Here is an 18,867-nt window from a genome sequence, read left to right on the forward strand (position 1 = left end):
GAATGCCAGTTGAGTTATTTAAAACCCTAAAAGATGATGCTGTGAAAGTGCTGCCCTCAATATCCCATTAAATTTGGAAAACTTAGCCCTGGCCACAGGACTGGAAAAGGTCAGTTTTCATTCCAATCCCAAAGAAACGCAATGTTAAAAAATGTTCAAACCACTGCACAATTGCACTCATCTCACATACTAGTAAAGTAATGCTCAAAATTCTCCAAGTAAGACTTCAACAACACATGAACTGTGAACTTCCAGATGTTCAAGCTGGTTTTAGAAAAGGCAGAGCCATCAGTGATCAAGTTGCCAACATTTGCTCAATCATTGAAAAAGCAAGAGACTTCCAGAAAAATATCCATTTCTGCTTTATTGACTATGCCAAAGCCTTTGACTTTGTGGATCACAATAAACTGTGGAAAATTCTGAAAGAGATGAAAACCAGACCACCTGACCTGCCTCTTGAGAAATCTGTACGCAGGTCAGGAAGCAACAGTTAAAACTGGGCAGGGAATAACAGACTGGTTCCAAATAGGAAAAGCAGTACGTCAAGGCTGTATGTTGTCACCCTGCTTATTTAACTTATATGCAGAGTACATCATGAGAAATGCTGGGCTGGAAGAAGCTCAAGCTGGAATCAAGATTGCCGGGAGAAATATCAATAACCTCACATACGCAGATGACACCATCATTATGGCAGAAAATGAAGAAGAAAACTAAAAAGCCTCTTGATCAAAGTGAAAGAAGAGAGTGAAAATGTTGGCTTAAAGCTCAACATTCAGAAAACTAAGATCATGACATCTGGTCCCATCACTCCATGACAAGTAGATGGGGAAACAGTGGAAACAGTGACAGACTTTATTTTGGGGGTCAACAAAATCACTGCAGATGGTGACTGCAGCCATGAAATTAAAAGACACTTGCTACTTCGAAGAAAAGTTAAGATCAACCTAGACGGCATATTAAAAGGCAGAGATCTTACTTTGCCAACAAATGTCCATCTAATCAAGGCTATGGTTTTTCTAGTAGTTATGTATGGATGTGACAGTTGGACTACAAAGAAAGCTGAGTGCCAAAAAATTGATGCTTTGGGACTGTGGTGTTGGAGAAGACTCTTGAGAGTCCCTTGGACAGCAAGGAGTTCCAACCAGTCCATCCTGGGTGTGATCAGTCCTGAGTGTTTTTTCTAAGGACTGATGTTGAAGCTGAAACTCCAATACTTTGGCCACCTGATGCGAAGAACTGACTCATTTGAAAAGACCCTGATGCTGGGAAAGATTGAAGGCGGAAGGAGAAGGGGACAACACAGGATGAGATGGTTGGATGGCATTACTGATTCAATGGACATGAGTTTGTGTACACTCCAGAAGTAAGTGATGGATAGGGAGGCCTGGCGTGCTTCAGTCCATGTGATCGCAAAGAGTTGGACACAACTGAGCAACTGAACTGAACTGAACATAAAATCCTAGGTCTTTAATTAATATGGAATTAATCCTAGATGCAATCCTAGACTTCACTCCTACGTACTGAACTAAGAGTAATGAAAATGTATGTCCATATGAAGACATATAGAGGAATGTTCACAGTAGCTTCATATATGTAGATGAAAAAAGGAATCAATCCAAGTGTCTATCAGCAGGTCAATCAAAAAATAAACTGTTATATTCAGATATCAGACTACTACTCATAAATAAAAAGGAATGATATATGTTATAAATTCAATGTATCTCAAAAATAATTACATGAAGTGAAAGAAGCCAAAATTATACTTTATTCTTTTCTAATGTAAGTTCTAGAAAATGTATACTAATCTATAGTGATATAAAAAAAAAATACACTGACTGGCTCCAGGATGGGACTGTGAAGAGCATAGTAGAGATACTTTTTGGAGGTGATAGATATGTTCATTACCATGCTTGTGGTTACAGTTTTAATGGTTGAAGTTAAATACTCATTTTAAATATGTGTAATTTATTGTATGCCACTTATACTTCAATTAATAAAAACAAAATTAACAGAGTGACTCACTGTTAGTGGCTAATAATGGACAAACACTTATTTTGTGGGTTAAAAGTGAAAGTCACTCAGTTGTGTCTGACACTGTGTGACCCCATGAACTGTAGCCTGCCAGTCTCTTCTGTTCATTGGATTATCCAGCAAGAATACTGGAGTGGTTTGCCATGCCCTTCTACAGGGGATCTTTCTGACCCAGGGCTGGAACCTGAGTCTCCTGCATTGCAGGCAGATTCTTTACCATCTGAGTCACCAGGGAATAATGTATATTGGTAGATCTCCAAAGGAACTGGCAGAGTATTCAAACTTTAATGCCTGCAAGCAATTTGATTCAGCCTGTGCATTTTCAAGATGTCTTTGATAAGAAGTTAGGTCAAGGGATCTGTGCTTGGGGCTGCTTCTACAGATATCATGGAAGTAAAAGGTTAATAGCTGGTTTATGCTTTAATTTTGGCCTGAGCAATGCCTAAGGTTAGTATTTTAATTGCAATGCAAATTCAAGACATTTATAGAATGAATCCAGATCTAAGATAAGTAAGTATTTGATGAGGTTAACTATGAATTAAACTAACCTTCTTTCTATACTTCATAGTTAATTATTTATAAATGAAAAGTTAATGATTAAACTTTATTGGTGAACGCAGTTGGACAGGAGAATGAGTGGACTGGAGAATAGATACTAATTAAATATCACTGAAACGGCTACCTTCACAGCAAGTATGCAAGCTGAAGTGACCCCAGACAAGGCAGCTTTTCTAAATGAATTGGTCCATTCTCTCTCAGTCACATCTGTCTTGACAGTAAGTTTACCACACAAGGAGCAAATCTGGGACATTCATCACATCATGAGATATCCACTTTAGTGAAATCTATATAGATTTTTTGTTATGGGTAAAGCTCATTGTGTCTCATGAGTTTTAGTTTCATCTCAAATTCAAAACCACTGTTACAGGTTGATTAGTGAACATATGACAGGGCTGATGCTGACATATGCTAAGAACATTCTCCAACCAGTTCTTTCTGTGTATTGGGTACAGCTGATGTATTTTGGTTCACACTTAAATTTCTTTCAGCTTCTGGGAATTACGATAATAGTAAGATCTGGGAAATGGCAACCCATTCCAGTGTTCTTGCCTGGAGAACCCCAGAGACGGGAGAGCCTGGTGGGCTACTGTCTGTGGGGTCGCACAGAGCTGGACACGACTAAGCGACTTAGCAGCAGCAGCAAGATCTGGGACTATTTATGTGTATGTATTTGGACTTCTCAAGTGGTGCAAGTGCTAAAGAACACCTACCAATGCAGGAGACAAAAAGAGGCAGATTCAGTCTCTGGGTTGCAAAGAGCCTCTGGAGGAGGGCATGGTAACTCACTCAAGTATTCTTGCATGGAGAATCGCATGGACAGAGGAACCTGGCAGCTATAGTTCATAGGGTCGCACAGAGTCAGACACGACTGAAGTGACTCAGCACGCATGCCCGCATGCATTCATTCATAATTGATTTGCTATTTCTTTAATTCAAAAAATTTTTCTCAAAATGCTTACCACATTCCAGGTACTAAGGGAATCATAACTGAATTAACACACTTGCAATATTTCAGGACTATAAACAAAAATCTTACTTTTAAGATTATTATCAAAATCTTTCTCTTTTAGTTATCATGAATTTTATTTATATTAGCTTAGAAGGCACATTATTTTCAAATGCTCACATGAAGGACTATAATTGTGTTATGTTAGGTAATTTCATATAAGTGATAATATAAAAATGACTTTGCTGTGCCATTATTTAATACCATTTTATAATTTGATGAATTTTAATACTATATAATACATTTTTCTTTCCATTAATATATTTTTCATGCTAATTGATACTGTAAGCATTCACAGATTCTAAAAATGAATTGATAGCCGTCAGTTTCTCTAAGATAACTTTAACATGTAGAAATAACACTTTGAGTTTCAAGATTATCCTGCACACAATTTCTATGTGGGAGACTTCTTATTGAAATCAGATTATTCTGTGTATGGAGAAGTCAGATTCACGTTTTGTAAAGGCATGAGGAATTGTCTAGGCAAGTAGTAAAATGTGAAAAAGTAATAAAATACTGGGACAAATTTTGGATTAAAATTAAAACTTCTCACACTTGCTTTTCTCTCTGGAAAAAAAACAGACTAGTTCTTTCAACAGTGTTTTTAATAAAATAAAGCTTAAATCTGGGGACTTAAGTGTGGAACAATCTTAGTTGTTACAAATGAGAAAATGCTCTTAGCAGAATTTAATTTTATTTTTGCTAGAATACACAAAAACAGATAGCATTCACTACTTTTTTTTTCATACATCATTTTAAGACCTCAGAGTTTTTGTGAGAATGTATCATATTTTATAAATAAATATTATTTAATGAAAACTATAGCCAGTATTGGCTTTTCTGGTGGCTCAATGGTAAAGAATCTGCCTGCAATGCAAGAGATGCAGGTTTGGTCCCTGGGCTTGAAGATTCCTTGGAAAAGGAGATGGCAACCCACTCCAATATTCTTGCCTGGGAAATCCCAGGTACAGAGGATCTGGTTGGCTACAGTCCATGGGATTGCAAAAGAATCAGGCCTGATTTAGAGACTACACAATAAAAACAACACTTTTTGACAGCAGGAGAATGCACACCTAACCCATGTACATTTAAAATTAAAATTATTGCCAATACCTGCAGGTCTCAAAGAAATACATACACACACACATAAAGACACAAACAAATTACTTTCTCGGGCTAAACGTCTTCCCTGGCCATTAGCATGCACTCTGAAAATTCTCAAGCCATATCATCCAACTCCAAAATTTTTATACTCACCTACAAGATAAAAACTTCCTAGATATGTGCTTATTGATCAAACTTCATTCTATAAGCCACACTTCAGGTCAGTCACCTGTAAAGCCAAACTCATTAAGTAATTTTCTCTCTACCTTGATTACCCCCGTGCAAATCTCATCTTTCTCTTCTACTTTCTCTCTTGCTAATGATGTCATCACCTATCCAACCAGCCAATGCAGAAGCCAAGACCTGAGACTCATTTTCAAAGTTCCCCAAACCCCAACCTCTGAACGTTTGTGAATTTGGGAATGGTGCCACTTTGCCTTTTTCTCCATTCACGCTGTTGTGCTAACTTAATATTTACTTTTTTAAGTATAATATTCTTTTATGTAGTCACTTTAACCTGATTCTTTCTCTTCTAATTTATCTGCTAAATACCTAAATAACTGCTTCAAAATTAACTTTGATTATGTTATCCATTGTATAAATCCCTTTATGTTTTCCTCTTACCTATAGGATAACATACAAATTTTCTCCTGATCTGACAAAAAAGACCCTCACTGATTTAACCTTGCTCCTTCTCTTTTATTATTGTTACACTCTATTTTTCTGTCTTCTATGCAAATCAATCCATAGTTAATCAAATACAGTATGTTATTTCATTTCGCTTAACCTTTTCAGATGCTTTTGTATTTGTTTAGAAAAAATCTGACCTTTTTTTCACTTCAGATAATACTGCTGCTGCTGCTGCTAAGTCGCTTCAGTTGTGTCTGACTCTGTGTGACCCCATAGACAACAGCCCCGCCAGGCTCCTCTGTCCCTGGGATTCTCCAGGCAAGAATACTGGAGTGGGTTGCCATTTCCTTCTCCAATGCATGCATGCATGCATGCTAAGTCGTTTCAGTCGTGTCCAACTCTGTGCAACCCTATGGACAGCAGCCCACCAGGCTCCTCTGTCCAAGGGATTCTCCAGGCAAGAATACTGGAGTGGATTGCCATTTCCTATTCCCTCGGACAATACTAGTAGTACTTTAAAACTAGAAACCAAAATTTCCTACTTACACCATCTCTGAGGACATCAAAGACAGTTTACTATTACTTTCTCCTGCCAATACAAGTACTTTTCGATAGCTCCGTTAATAGAACTAGCTATTTTATATTGCTTTATTTGTTTCACCCACAATTTCTGTGAACTTACTCTTCAGTGCACTCAGCTTAATGCAGAAAATTATGTTTCAATGTATGTATTAATTAATTTGTATATCTGTGCCTCAAATCAATGGATAGTCAGTACTGGAAATACGCAATACACAAAAGAGAAACTGTTCTTGCTCGTTTAAAGCCCTTTATTCTTCATTTTAATCTAATAGTACTAATTTTTAAAATGCCTTCATAGTAAATGAGATTTATGTTAGTTGGAAGTAGAAATGCTTACAATGAAAAAAATCACAACACAAAACTAATAAAAAATGTTAAGCCATGGATCAAGGAAAGGGCTCCAGTTTTGGAGTTTTAAATGTGATGGGAATGGCAAAGAAAAGAAACTATCTGAGCTAAGATGTACCTTATGACACTACTGGTTAAAAATGCTCTGCTGGAAAATTAGTGCTAAATATTACAAATGTACCTAAGGGGTACAGGGGCTTCCCAGGGGTCACTAGCGGTAAAGAACCTGTCTGCCAATGCAGGAGATATCAGAGACTCAGGTTTGATCCCTGGAAGGCAGCTATGCTCACCATATACCACCAATGCTGGTTTGTTCCCTGAATCAGCAAGGTCCCCTGGGGGATGGCATGGCAGCCCACTTCAATATTCTTGCGTGGAGCATCCCATGGACAGTGTTCTTGCTGATTGAGGATCGAGGTTTAGTTGAAGTTGATTTGTCTGTACCTTTTTTAAAAAGCATGGCAATGGCTTAGTCGCTAAGCCTTGTCCAACTCTTGCAACCCCACGGACTGTAGCCCACCAGGCTCCTCCGTCCATGGGATTTTCCAGGCAAGAGTACTAGAGTGGGGTAAGTCATTGTACCACAAACATGAGAACTTTTATACATACTGTTTCAGTAATATGAAAACATTTATGCTCTTGGTTAAACTTCCTGAAATTTACAGTGATTTTAAACAATTTTGAGAGATAAAATAATGACTGAATTTTAAATAAGTTTTAGAAGATTTAATTCAAATTTTGGAAATTACTTACAGATAACGAAAGTTAAGTTTAACTTATTTTTTAAGGATTTATAACCAATTTGCATCAGAAATATGTATTTAATCTTCTATATATGGAACACATACTGAAGCAAACAGATACTTTTATGTGCATAAGAGATTCGAGTTTTATCATCATAAAACATGAGATGAGACTATTTCAACATGATATTGTATTAATACCTTATCATTTAGGTTTTATATTGACACCAGAAATGCATAATTTTAATAACAATGTGGTCAATGTTGTTGATTTATTCTGTGTGTATATAGAGTCTGTCAGCTCAACATGACTGCTATCTTCTTCTTTATCATCAATCATTTCAATTTAAAATTAGTAAAGAACTTTTGGCTTAATCAACATTTTTAATTAGAATCATCAAGTTACAGATATTTGACCTTTCTTTTTTTAGTCATCTCACTTAAACCGGGTGGAAATTTACAATTATCTGATGCCCATGCTTCATGATACAGGCCAAAAATGATTATCTATACATCAGGGATTAGAAAGCCAGCTCAAGAATACTAGATTGAACAGTAGCTCTCCTCTTCCTGTTAAGGTTTTCCATTTTTGATTGAGTCCATGAAATACTAAAGGTAGAGGATGCTCTTGGAATCTAGACTTACTATACAAACCAACCCTGTACATATCATGCACTAGTATATATGAAGTAAGAACCTTTTTGCAATTAGAGCTAAAATATTAAAACTAATACAATGAATAAATGCCACCATTAAAACTGAATCCTGAATTTCTACCTCCATTTCAGAGCTCTATTACTTTATTAGATTTAAATTTAATAAATAGAATATTTCTGTTAACATATACATAAACCTTTATTTTAAAAAAAACCATCTATCTGAAAACTCTGGGCTGAAAAGCCTATCTTGTGTCCTAAAACACTTAGCACCTTTTGTCTCGCCTTTATCTTTCTTACAATAACATGCTGAGTTTTTTCTAATGGGTTGATTTTTTTTCCCTAAAAGGTTGAGAAAACCTATATGAATTTTAGTTCAGTCCATTTTTTAAATGTAATGTAGCAGTAAAATACTGTATCCCTGCAATATTCCAAGACAGTGATACTATTATATCCATGCGCTAGTCTGATAACAGGTTTTATGTACCATTTTTGTCATATTTCACATCTGCAAGTTTCTTTTTTAAAAGTGTTTTATATGCCAGGGGCAGCAACTATTGTGAGCAATCATTTCCCAGAGGTTAAGCTCTCTGAATTTCAGTTATGTGAAAATACATTCCTGTGAGGGATGCAGACTAGGAAAGACTTCAGGAGGATTTCCATCCAGATTTGGAAATGAGAGGCTGCTGTGAGACTATTCATGTCACATCTCTCCTCTTATGAATTTTTTGAAAGCAATTCCTATCTTTGTTATTTCCCATGTCTACAAATATTTCTTCTCAAGAAGACAGCTGGCTGATATAAAGTAGAATATCTCTAATAAAAACATAAACATAACTTCTGATATAGTTTCAATGAAAGACTGAAATAATATTTACCATTTTAATTATACTAATCTTGTAGTTAAGGCTAATAAAACTTCTCAGAAGTATTACATTTCTGTGTTTAAGCCAATTTATTGTTAGAATATTTTTGCCTCCAAAATACCCTAATTCCTTTTAACCTTAATAGCATACATGCAAGCTAAAAACAAAATTATCTGTAGGCTGAAAATGAGACATGGGCAGAAAATGATTCATCTAAACTTGTTTTATTAAGAGTGAAAGTTATTTTTCCAAGCTGTCCAGTTCTACCTTTAAAGTCAACAGTATTATTTGTGATAGGGGAAAGAAAAAAAAAAAAAAAAAACAGAACAACTGAGCAACTTCTCTGAAGCTACTATTGAGACTGACATGTTTTCCAGAATTCCCTGACAGATATTAGAAGAGGTATTTGGTGATAGTACTAAGCCAAAATTATAGAATAATGATAAATCGCAAGGTATCTGGATATAGATAGTAAGTCACAGCACACAAGAGGGATGTATTATTAAATTTGTTCAATAATGCTGAAATCAAGTAAAAGGACGATTTTAACTATTGAGCAGTAAATGTAAGTAGAGATTCAATCAAGTGAATAGTGAATCATTTGGTTGTTTTATACATGAATGATGAGCTGAAGACATTTTTAGGTAAACTTTATTTCAATAGAATCCAGATTCGGTGTATGTGTTAGTTACTCAGTCGTGCCCAACCATTTGTGACCCCATGGACTATAAGCCCACCAAGCTCCTCCGTTCATGAATTCTCCAGGCAAATATATTAGAGTGGGTTGCCAACCCTTCTCCAGAGACTCTTCCTGACCCAGAGATCGAACTTCTGCATTGCAGGCTGGTTTTTTACTGCCTGAACCACTAGGGAAGTCCCAGAATCCAGATTGGGGTACAGTAAATCAAATTTTGGAAGCGTATTAATTATTATAATAAAACAAAACAGAACCACTATACATGAACTGCTAGCTGTTTTACCAGATAAGACAGAGGTAGATGAAACAAATAATTATATATATAATGGGTGTGTTCTTTTCATTTAACTGTTAAATATTTTTTCACTTGGATTGGTACAAATTTTCTAGTCACTGACTGTAAAGTATTCCTCTTGACTACGACAGTAGACATTCTTTCTCTGGCGTCAAGCAAACACATTCCTGTCTATTTTAATGTGTTTACCATTAGGTAAACAACCCAATACAATGAGATCATTAAACATAAAAATCTTGTATTTTAATATTTTCCTTGTAAATGCTCAATTAAAATATCTTGTACACTTTTGGTCACAGAACAAGGTCACAACTCTCTTAACATAGACCTACTTCCTGGAAGAATTCTAAAGCAAGAAAGTGATGTGGGAGCATGTTTAGCTTCTGTATGTGTGTGTGCTTAGTCGCATCTGACTCTTTCCAACCCCATGGACTGTAGCCTGCCAAGCTCCTCTGTCCATGGAATCTTCCAGGCAAGAATACTGAAGTGGGCTACCATTTCCTACTCCAGTGACTCTTTCCAATCCTCGGATCAAACTCATATTTCTTGTGTCTCCTGCACTGGGGGGAAGATTCTTTACCATTGTGCCAACTGAGAATCCCTTTAATTCTATGTATCCATTGGCTTTAATATACTCATCAGTCAACTTCACCTCTTCTCCCAATTTGTTAGCTCAGGATTCTGACTCTTTCAGTATTAGAGCGGTTTGCTGGAATTGGGCAGAAGGGGAAAGGAGTAATAAACTAAGGGAAAATTAAGCAAGAAAAAAAATTAGGCACGGCTTCCCTGGTGGCTCAGACAGTTAAGAATCCACCTGCAATGCGGGATACCTGGGTTTGATCCCTAGATTGGGAAGATCGCCTGGAGGAGGGCAGGGCAATCTACTCCAAGTATTCTTGCCTAGGGAATCCACATGGACAGAGGAACCTGGCAGGCTACAGTCCACAGGGTCGCAAAGAGTTGGACAAGACTAAGTGACTAAGCACACAAGCATGAGAAAAGATCTTAATAAGGTCTCATCTTAAGCCTTATTTCTCTTTTAAGGGTTTCTTTAATCATCAATCAGTATTAAAAAGTGACCTTGTTGCCCAAAGCTAATTGCCTCCTCAATTGCTTAATTTGAGACAGTAGATGAGTAAAACCAACAATACTATTCCTGTCTCATGTTTTCTCCTGCTTATCATAGATCAGTAAATAAGGCAATCTAACCTTAATGTTCAAGCTGGATTTAGAAAAGGCAGAGGAACCAGAGATCAAATTGCCAACATCCATTGGATCATCAAACAACTAAGAGAGTTCCAGAAAAATATCTACTTTTGCTTTACTGACTAGGCCAAAACCTTTGACAGTGTAGTATAACAAACTGTGGGATATTGTTAAAGAGATGGGAATACCAGACCACCTAAACTGCCTCCTGAAAAATCTGTATGCAGATCAAGAAGCAACAGTTAGAACTGGACAGAGAACAACAGACTGGTTCCAAATAGGAAAAGGAGTACATCAAGGTTGTATATTGTCACCTTGCTTATTTAACTTATATGCAGAATACATCATGAGAAACGCTGAGCTGGATGAAGCACAGGCTGGAATCAAGATTGCCAGGAGAAATATCAATAACCTCAGATGTGCAGATGACACCACCCTTGTGGCAGAGAGTGAAGAGGAATTAAAGAACTTCTTGATGAAAGTGAAACAGGAGAGTGAAAAATCTGGCTGAAAGCTCAACATTCAGAATACTAAGATTATGGCATCTGGTCCCATCACTTCATGGCAAATAGATAGGGAGACAGTGGAAACAGTGACAGACTTTATTTCTGGGGGGTCCAAAATTACTGCAGATGGTGACTGCAGCCACAAAATTAAAAGATGCTTGCTCCTTGGAAGAAAAGCGATGACCGACCTAGACAGCTTATTAAAAAAGCAGAGACATTATCTTACCAACAAAGGTCCATCTAATCAAAGCTTTGGTTTTTCCAGTAGTCATGTATGGATGTGAGAGTTGGACTTATAAAGACAGCTGAGTGGCAAAGAACTGATGCTTTTGAACTGTAGTGTTGGAGAAGACTTTTGAGAGTCCCTTGGACAACAAGGAGATCCAACTAGTCCATCCTAAAGAAAATCAGTCCTGAATATTCATTGGAAGGACTGATGCCGAAGCTGAAACTCCAATACTTTGGCCACCTGATGTAAACTGACTCATTTGAAAAGACCCTGATGCTGGGAAAGATTGAAGGAGAAGGGGACGACAGAGGATGAGATTGTTGGATGGCATCACTGACTCAATGGACATGAATTTGGGTAAGCTCCAGGTGTTGGTGATGGACAAGGAGGCCTGGCATGCTGCAGTCCATGCGGTCACAAAGAGTCGGACACGACTGAAGGAGTGAACTGAACTGACTGAACCCTAATCTTAACCTGTCTTCTATTAGAAGCATCTTGGTATTCTTAGTGGTGGTTTAGTCGTATGGCTCTTATCCAAAATCATTGAAGATGGTGACTGCACCCATTAAATTAAAAGACGCTTACTCCTTGGAAGGAACGTTATGACCAACCTAGATAGCATATTCAAAAGCAGAGACATTACTTTGCCAACAAAGGTTCATCTAGTCAAGGCTATGGTTTTTCCTGTGGTCATGTATGGATTTGAGAGTTGGACTGTGAAGAAGACTGAGCGCCCAAGAATTGATGCTTTTGAAACTGTGGTGTTGGAGAAGTCTCTTGAGTCCCTTGGACTGCAAGGAGATCCAACCAGTCCATTCTGAAGGAGATCAGCCCTGGGATTTCTTTGGAAGGACTGATGCCAAAGCTGAAACTCCAGTACTTTGGCCACCTCATGTGAAGAGCTGACTCATTGGAAAAGACTCTGATGCTGGGAGGGATTGAGGGCAGGAGGAGAAGGGGATGACAGAGGATGAGATGGCTGGATGGCATCACTGACTTGATGGACATGAGTCGGTGAACTCCGGGAGTTGGTGATGGACAGGGAGGCCTGGCATGCTGTGATTCATGGGGTCACCAAGAGTCGGACACAACGGAGAGACTGAACTGAACTGAACCTTTAGTACGGAGAAGGCAATGGCACCCCACTCCATTACTCTTGCCCAGAAAAATCCCATGGATGAAGGAGCATGGTAGGCTGCAGTCCATGGGGTCGCTAAGAGTCAGACATGACTGAGTGACTTCACTTTCACTTTTCACTTTCATGCATTGGAGAAGGAAATGGCAACCCACTCCAGTGTTCTTGCCTGGAGAATCCCAGGGATGGGGGAGCATGGTGGGCTGCCGTCTACGGGGTCGCACAGAATCGGACACGACTGAAGCGACTTAGCAGCCACAGCAGCAACCTTTAGTAAAACCTTAACTTGACTGTTGTTGATGTATATACTTTTAAAAATATTGAAGACAGAGTTTTTCTTTAATTTTTTCAGCTATTATAATAGTTCATACTTTATTAAATATATATTTCTTAATCAGTTGTTCATTTTATGGTTGGGATAGTACATCATCAAAATATTAAAATGTTTATATACAATATATTTTAAACTGCTGGTGTCTGGATATCAAAATATAAGCTGACAATGCTTTTGAAAGATTAGTTTTCTTTTTTTAAGCATAACAATTCTGTACCTTTTTTTATTTTTATTTATTTTTTGATAGCTAAGAAGTGGATTTATTCAGAGAGAAACACACTCCATAGACAGAGTTTGGGCCATGGCAGAGGGTGAGTCAGTGGTCCCAAAAGGTATGTTTTATGGGATGGGTAATTTCATAGGCTAATGAGTGGGAGGATTATTCCAACTATTTTGGGGAAGGGATGGAGATTTCCAGGAAGTCAGCCACTGACCACTTTTTGGTCTTTTAATGGTGCCTAGGGACTGTCATGGTGACGCTGAGTGTGTCATTTAGCTTGCTGATTGAGGATCGAGGTTTAGTTGAAGTTGATTTGTCTGTACCTTTTTTAAAAAGCATGGCAATGGCTTAGTCGCTAAGCCTTGTCCAACTCTTGCAACCCCACGGACTATAGCCCACCAGGCTCCTCTGTCAATGGGATTCTCCAGGCAAGAATACTGGAGTGGGTTGCCATTTCCTTCTCCAGGAGATCTTCCCAACCCAAGGATCGAACCCAGGTCTCCTGCATTGCAGGCAGACTCTGTACTGAATTAGCTACAAGGGAAGCCCTTAAAAAAACATAGAAACTTATTTAATAAGTCCAATTTTCTAAAAGTTCAAAATGACTTTCATAAGGATACACGTGACCCTTAGGTTTATTGAGAAATCTAAATATCCTGGTTAATTTGTACATGTAAATTACCTTTTCACATGAAAAGTTTGTACATGCAATTATGGAGACTACATCAATATTCAGTCTTAAAGGTCAGAACTATTAACCTTCTCTCCCAAAAACTATATTTCTATTAGACTGAGTATATTTTAGTTAGTAAGGATTTTTAATATTTATCAAAACATGACAAATATATTAGAATGGAAGAATTAACAACTCTATTTAGATTTTCCCACCACTAACATTTTAAGGAAAAGTATATGGACTGAGGTGTGCTGCGGCAGTAATCTTTCAGTAATATGGACAGGAAGTCAGAATAAACTTTAATGTCAATGACATAAATGCTAAAATAAGCTTAATAAAATGACAAGTAAAATCGATATTCTAGTAGATCTACTCATTCTCTCCGATTTTATTTATTGAGCAACCACCAGGTATTAGTTATTGTGCTATAATGTGGACACACAGAGATAAAGTTTGTTTTCTTATGCTAAAATGTATAATTCATAAGATTGCAATCAAATAATTACAACAAAATGCTATAGTGATATATGAGGACATTAATGTAATTCTTTAGAATGCAGTGAATAACTTAGATTAGTAAATAAGTCTGACATGAATGAAACTTGGGCTAAGTCATTAAAAGTGAAAGATTCAGATAGATAAACAGATGGATGGATAGATGACCAGTAATAGAAGTGAATAGAAAATTCTAGTTTCAAAGAATAAATAAGCAAAAATAGAAAGAAGAATATTTGTATTTCAGTTTTGCTATTATGCAGAACATGTGGAGGTAACAGATGAAAAAAAAATGAAGTCTAAAGAGGGACAGATTATATTAGGTCATTTTTGTCAACAGATATATATTTCAGGCATCATTTTATGGGTGCCTAGAAGACAAAACAACAGACTGATGTGATCAACTGCGTGCTTGGATGCGTGGATATTTTGAAGGGTCTTTGGGAAGAGAAGCAAAAGTTGTCAATTAGGTGCAATGGGAGTGCTGAAAAATGGACACTGGGAGACGAAAATGTATAAAGAGATAGGGACTCTTTCCCTAATCAGTCAGTCAACTATAGATTTTTATTGACATGATCATTATGAATGGGGCTATAAAATATGAAGCAATGCCTCCAGACGTAAAGTATAGAAGGTAGCTGCCAAAGCATATACAGCTCTGAAGACAACTCTAACTCCCTCTCTTTTCACTGTTTATTCCTACATATCTGAGCCCTTCGATTGTGCATCTTCTTCATTCAATTACCTCATTCTGATTTTCTTTAACTCCAGACTCATTTGAACCATTGCACATATTCAATTTGGTGTTTTGTGAAAATTGTGTAATGAAAATTTTCTGGTACCTTGTCCCAGTATTTCTTAATCAATGTTCCCAGAATTTTTTCATCTTGCCTAGCTCCCATATCATATTTGTTTTATATCATATGTGTGTGAATTATTTTATAGGAGGTTTAGCCTGCTTTAAATTAGAAAATTAGAATTCCAAAATATTCATGGATACTGTAATAATAATAAAAAAATAATTCCTGTCATGAGTCACTGGTCAACAATATTTTCATTCTCCTCTTTTCCTATCTTGAGGTTACCATTCTGGTTCACTGCTGTTTGGTAAGTATATTTTTTCATGAATTTTTCTCAGATGTAGTATATGGTTGATATATTGTCTGCTCTTTGCTATACTCAGTATCTTTCTTTCATCCTGACAGATAAGGTTTCCCATTTTTTCAGTCTTTTGTCTCAAATGACTGCTGAGAGCATTCCAACCTCATGCTTACAACACTCCAGTTCAGGGGTCATGTACCACTCTGTCCATAAGGTCCACTTCAGTGCAGGAGATTGTAAATTTTCTATTTATTATTAGGCTTCAGGAATGTTGCTTATGTTTATTTCTGTTCCGCCCTGGAACACACTGAGTCCTTTCATTCCACAGATCCTGCTTTTGCTACAGCTCATCTAAATTTTCTGCTGGTGTTGAAGTACTGCCTCTTCTGTATTTCTGATATTTATACTTCCTAGAAACCGTTCTATTTCATGTCAGGTCTCCTGACTCCACCACTCAAATGCTTTCTTTATCTCCTTGATACTTTCAAGTATGTCTTGAATTTGATTCATTAACATACTAAATTTATTTAGAAGTTTCAAAATTATAGTAAAAGTTACAGATCTCAAAAGATGCAAAGCAAAAGTTAATATTGACATAAAAACCCAAGCTTTAGAAATGACTTTTTTTATGAGAAATCATTTTACTATTTAAAAAAAGAAAATATGAGAAGGGTTTTCTCATATAAGTTTACATAGGATAAATAAGCTTTTGGTAATATTATAAATCATAATATTCATTGTTCACAGGGATATAGGTTAATAATAAAATTATAATGATGGTGGCAGTTTAAATCTGTGCAAACTTCCAAAGGGATATTAGGCAGTGTGGATACAAAACTTTTATAATGCACATATTTTTGACGCCAGTAATTTTTCTTCTAAAAGTTTAAGTTTAGGTAATAAAATTAAAAGGCAGCAAAGTTGTATGAAGAAGTGCTTATCTTAGCTTTGTTTATAAACATAATATTTATAACATTTTTGTAATTAATAATAATGATATTATTCTATTTTGAATAGGTCATTGTATCTTCAGAACTTCCCCGAAGCCAAGATAATGCCTCAAATCACATGGTAAGTCAAAGGCAGGTAATACTTTCACTTTCGATGTGCACACAGCTAAGCTGCCATCAGAGACTCCTCCGAAACTGGCCCACAGGACAGTGCTGGGACAGCTACTACTACCCGCCGCTGGACACTAGATGCAAAGCCATCACTGCCTCCAAGTTTGATTTTTATTTCTGCCCGTGAAGAACTAAATGCTACAAGAATTGCCTTTCTGCCATGAATAGCCAGGAAACTAGACAACATATATGAAATAATAATATCCAAACCTTGAGCAATAGGCAGTATAGACCTGTGATCTTAAGAAAAGGAAAAAAAAAAAAGTAGAGATTTATACAATTTCCTCATCTTATTATCAGAGGCATTTTCTAGGTCACAGTGAGGGAGACAGAACCCAACCCTACACAGGTCTGGGAGGAATTTGTGTTGCCATCAACCAGAGTAGAGGTACCTCTTAACACAAGGCCAATGAGTCATCAGAGAGGTCCTGCTTTAGGATAGGGCTGAATTAGCACTAGATGAGGCCTTCTCTGAGAATGTCTGAAAGAAATCTTAAAACACACACATACACAAACACACATACACAAACATACGTACGCACACACACTGTAAATGATCAAATTAACTTGTGAGTAACTTAACTGCATGCCAGAACAAAATCTTAACACTACTAAAAAGAAAACAACAAACTCTATGAGTAACAGAATAAAATTCATCATGCCCAGAAAAATTATGAAAACAAAGCAAAACAGGTATATATGACCTGTATAATAAGAATAAATTCAATAAATCAAAAGAGATGCAGAAATGACAGAGTAGATCTGTTTTCAGGCAAAATAGTTACAGTATTATAAACATTTCCAAGAATGGTAATGAAAACAGGATATAACTAGGAGAGTAAATAAAGATACAAAGCATACTTAAATGGAACTTTTATGAATGAAAAATGCTATGTATAGAATTAAAATTCATTGGATGGACTTAATGGCAGAATAGGTTACTGAAAAACATCTGTGAAATTTAAGATATAATTATAGATATTATCTAAAATAAACTACAGAGAGGAAAAAAAGACTGAGAAGATGGGCTTGAAATTTAAGACAATGTTAAACAGTATGCAGCATACCATTTGAGCTTTTGGCATCCTAAAATGAACAAAATAAAAGAAGGGGGAAGACAAAATATATGTATGAAAAAATAGTGTTTGCAAACTTGCTCTAAGTTATGAAAAATATAAACCATAGAAACCAGATATTCAATGAATCCGAAACAGAATAAACCTAAAGAAAACAATGTCATATCGTATCATAATGAAATTTTTGAAAAACAATGTTTGGGAGAAAATCTTAAGAGAAATCAAAGGAAAAACTTGAGACATGTATACTATACTAAGCATACATAGAATACTTAATGCTTAATTATTAATACTTAAAACTAAGAATAGTACAATTTATAATTTTATTGAACTTATGTAGCAAATAAATCTGATCATCATGCCTGTAAGGCTCAGGAAACACTTGCCCTCATTTGTGAAATATCATAGGTATTTAAGTTTATATCTAAGGGGCATTTTGGCATATTGAATTTTCTCTGGCTACTATATAAAATTGCAATGCCTAATTATTAATTTACAACTAAGTATATAAAAAGATGCAAACTGTTTTGTTCTGCATTATCAATTGATTCTTCACCTTTAGAAAAGCTATAAAATGTTTCATAATGTTCTGAAAAACATATAGTGAATGTGCACAGTTAGAAGATCACAATTATTTTGTTCAAATATTTAATGGCATAAGGATAATCATTTTTTATTAAGGATTTTAATGTTCAAATTTATCATATTCAACACATATTACCCCACTGAGGAATGCCTTGCAGGCAGAAGCATAATTTCTGTCTCTTGGTCAGAGCCTATTATACATCAAGAAATGTCTGGAGAATTCTATCACTTCTTTTGGCTACTCTCTTTGTTCTCTGATTATATGATTCACTAATTCACATTTTCTGCATTATATTTATTTTTATTAGCGTATTTGTTACGCTATAATCAGGTCTTTCAATATTTGGAGTTATTCTCTCCTTTTATGATTACTTTGCTATTTATTATGTTTATAATGATTATTGTTCTTATTAATCCTTTATAAGCCAATACACTAATCTACAATCAACAATAATGGTAGCTTAGGATAGAGGTATAATTTGTTTTTGTTTTCTTTTGTTTTGCTCCATCTGAGGGGAGAACACTGTGAAGTAAATTGGGGAAAGCTGATGAAGACAATGTTCAAGTTAACAAAATATAACTCTGGTAACCTGTCAGTCATTTAAATAATTTCATCAGGGAAGAGAATCAATCAAACAGATTCATTATTACAATTAATCTAAAC

The sequence above is a fragment of the Bubalus bubalis genome, chromosome 6, assembly GCF_019923935.1.
Source record: "Bubalus bubalis isolate 160015118507 breed Murrah chromosome 6, NDDB_SH_1, whole genome shotgun sequence".
NCBI classification, from domain to species: Eukaryota; Metazoa; Chordata; class Mammalia; order Artiodactyla; family Bovidae; genus Bubalus; species Bubalus bubalis.